Source organism: Physeter macrocephalus, chromosome 13 (genome assembly GCF_002837175.3).
Source record: "Physeter macrocephalus isolate SW-GA chromosome 13, ASM283717v5, whole genome shotgun sequence".
NCBI classification, from domain to species: domain Eukaryota; kingdom Metazoa; phylum Chordata; class Mammalia; order Artiodactyla; family Physeteridae; genus Physeter; species Physeter macrocephalus.
Window position 1 is genome coordinate 86292512 of NC_041226.1, and position 4038 is coordinate 86296549.

The window sequence follows — 4038 nt, forward strand, 5'->3', positions numbered from 1 at the left end:
GCCGTGGAGCGGCTGGGCCTGTGAGCCATGGCCCCTGGGCCTGCGCGTCCGGAGCCTGTGCTCCGCAACGGGAGAGGCCGCAGCAGAGGGAGGCCCGCATACCACAAAAAAAAAAAAAAAAAAAAAAAAAAAAAAGACCCAACGCAGCCAAAAAAAATTAATGAATTTTTAAAAAAACCATCTCATTTATAATATACAATTTACAATTGCATCCAAAAGAAGAGAATATCTAGGAATAAATTTAACCAAGGAGGTGAATGACCTGTACACTAAAAATTTTAAGACATTAGTGAAAGAAATTGAAGAAGACAAATAAATGGAAAGATATTTTGTGCTCATGGATTGGAAGAACTAATGTTGTTAAAATGTCCATATTACCCCAAGCAATCTACAGATTCAATGCAATTCCTATCAAAATTCCAATGGCATTTTTCACAGAAATAGGAGAAACAATCCTAAGATTTGTGTGGAACCACAAAAGACCTTGACTAGCCAAAGCAAGCTTGAAAGAGAAGAACAAAGCTGGAGCCATCATGCTCCCTGTATCAAACTATATTAAAAAGCTATAGTAATCAAAAAACAGTATGGTATTGGCATAAAAACAGACACATAGATCAACGGAACAGAAGAGAGAGCCCAGAAGTATATCAACACATATATCGTCAATTTATGGCAAAGGAGCCAAGAATACACAATGGGGAAAGGACAGTCTCTTCAATAAATGGTGTTGGGAAAACCACTATCTTACACCATACCCAAAAATTAACTCAAAATGGATTAAAGACTTGAATGTAAGACCTGAAACCAGAAAACTCCCGAAAGAAAACACAGGCAGTAAGCTCTTTGACATCAGTCTTGACAACGATTTTTTAGATTTGAAGCCAAAAGCAAAGGCAACAAAAGCAAAACAATACAAGTTGGGACTACAACAAAGTAAAGTTTCTGCACACAAAAGAAACCATCAACAAAATGAATTGACAGCCTATCAAATGGGAGAAAATATCTGCAAATCATATACCTAATAAGGGGTTGATATCCAAAATAAATGAAAAAACTCATACAACTCAATAGCAAAAAAAAAAAATACTTTTCGAAAATGGGCAGGAGATCTGAACATTTTTCTAATGAAGACATACAGATGGCCAACAGATACATGAAAAGATGCTTAACATCACTCATCATCAGGGAAATGCAAATCAAAACCACAATGAGATATCACCCCACACCTGTTAGAATGGCTCTCATCAAAATGAAAAGAAATAAAAAGTATTGATGAGGAGGTGGGAAAAAGGGAATCCTTGTGCACTGTTGGTGGGAATGTAAATTGGTGCGGCTACTATGGAAAACAGTATGGAGATTCCTGAAAAAATTAAAAATAGAACTACTGTATGAACCATCAATTCTACTTCTAGGTATTTATCTGAAGGAAACAAAAACACAAACTTAAAAAGCTATATGTAAGTGGTGCTGGGAAAACTGGATGCTACGTGTAAAAGAATGAAATTAGAACACTCCCTAACACCATACACAAAAATAATCTCAGAATGGATTAAAGACCTAAATGTAAGCCCAGACACTATAATACAACTCTTAGAGGAAAACATAGGCAGAACACTCTTTGACATAAATCACAGCAACATCTTTTTTGACCCATCTTCTAGAGCAATGAAAATTTAAACAAATGGGACCTAGTTAAACTTAAAAGCTTTTGCACAGCAAAGGAAACCATAAACAAGACGAAAAGACAACCCTCAGAGTGGGAGAAAATATTTGCAAACGAAGCAACTGACAAAGGGTTAATCTCCAAAATACACAAGCAGCTCATACAGCTCAATATCAAAAAAACAACCAACCAAATCAAAAAATGGGCAGAAGACCTAAATAGACATTTCTCCAAAGAAGACATACAGATTGCCAACAAACATATGAAAAGATGCTCAACATCACTAATTATTAGAGAAATGCAAATCAAAACTACGATGAGGTATCACCTTGCACCAGTCAGAATGGCCATCATCAAAAAATCTACAAACAGTAAATGCCAGAGAAAAGGGAACCCTCATACACTGCTGGTGGGAATGTAAATTGATACAGCCACTATGGAAAACAGTCTGGAGGTTCCTTAAAAAACTAAAGAACTACCATATGACCCAGCAATCCCACTACTGGGCATATATACCCAGAGAAAACCATAATTCAAAAAACATGCACCCCAATGTTCATAGCAGCACTATTTACAATAGCCAGGACATGGAAGCAACCTAAATGTTCACTGACAGAGGAATGGATAAAGAAGATGTGGTACATATATACAATGGAATATTACTCAGCCATAAAAAGGAATGAAATTGGGTCATCTGTAGAGACGTGGATGGACCTAGAGAGTGTCATACAGAGTGAGTCAGAAAGAGAAAAGCAAATATCGTATAATAACACATTTATGTGGAATCTAGAAAAATGGTATAGATGATCTTATCTGCAAAGCAGAAATAGAGACACAGATGTCAAGAACAAATGTACGGATACCAAGGGGGAAAGAGGTGGGGTGGGAGGAATTGGGAGACTGGGATTGACACATATACATTATTGATACTATGCATGAAATAGACAGCTGATGGGAACATACTGTATAGCACAGGGAACTCTACCTAATGCACTGTGGTGACCTAAATGGGAGGTAAGTCCAAAAGGGAGGGGATATCTGTATGTGTATGGCTGATTCACTTTGTTGTGCAGTGGAGGCTAATACAACATGGTAAAGCAACCATACTCCAATAAAAATTACTTTAAAAAATTAAGCTAGGGGCTTCCCTGGTGGCACAGTGGTTGAGAGTCCGCCTGCCGATGCAGGGGACGTGGGTTTGTGCCCCGGTCCAGGAAGATCCCACATGCCGCGGAGCGGCTGGGCCCATGAGCCATGGCCGCTGAGCCTGCGTGTCTGGAGCCTGTGCTCTGTAACGGGAGAGGCCACAACAATAAGAGGCCTGAGTACCGCAAAAAAAAAAAAAAATTTTAACAAGCTATATGTGGGTGTAGGAGGGGTTATGAAAGCAGATACATTTTTATCTTTCTATAACAACAAACAAATCTGTATGTACCCCAATGTTCATGGCAGCATTATTTACTAGAGCTAAGCCATGGAAGCAACCTAAGAGTCCACCAACGGATGAATGGATAAAGATGTGGCATATATATACACAACAGAATATTATTCAGACAGAAAAAATGAAATTTTGCCATTTGCAACAGCAAAGATCATCTTGAGGGCATTATGCTAAGTGAAATAAGCCAAAGAAAGACAAATACCATATGGTCTCACTTATATGTGGAATCCGGAGCAAAAAAAAAAAAAATACGACCTAGTTCACAGGTATAGAGAACAGACTGGTGGTTGCCTGAGGTAGGAGAGGTGGGCGAAATGGGTGAAGGGCGTCAAAAGGTATAGATTCTCAGTTACACAATAAGTCATGGGGGTGTCATGTACAGCATAGTCACTATGGTTAGTAATACTGTACTGCATATCTGAAAGTCGCTCATACGGTAGATATTGAAAGCTGTCATCACAAGAAAAAAATTTTTGTAACTGTGATGATGGATGTTAACTGGGTTTATTGTGATCATTTTGCAATATATATAAACATCCATCGTTACATTGTACACCTGAAACTAATCCTATAGGTCAATTATGCCTCTATAAAATTATATTTTTTTAAATGAAAAAATAAGGTTTCATTTAAAAATAATAAAGACCTTAATAGTTGAGAGATACACATATTCATGGGTAGGAAGATTAAGTTTCTTAAAGATGTCAGTTATCCCCCATATTAATGTATATATTTCAAAACTATTCCAAAGAAAATCCCAACAGGATTTTATATGGTTCTTGACAAGTTTATTCTAAAAACGCTTAAGAAGGAATTTTCCACTTCTGGGGATGGCACACTCAGTAATTCAGACCAGCCATCCTTCTAGGAAAGCCATACTTTTAAATCCCTGCCTGAATTCATCAGAGAGCTAGAGCAGGTGAAGGAAGAATCA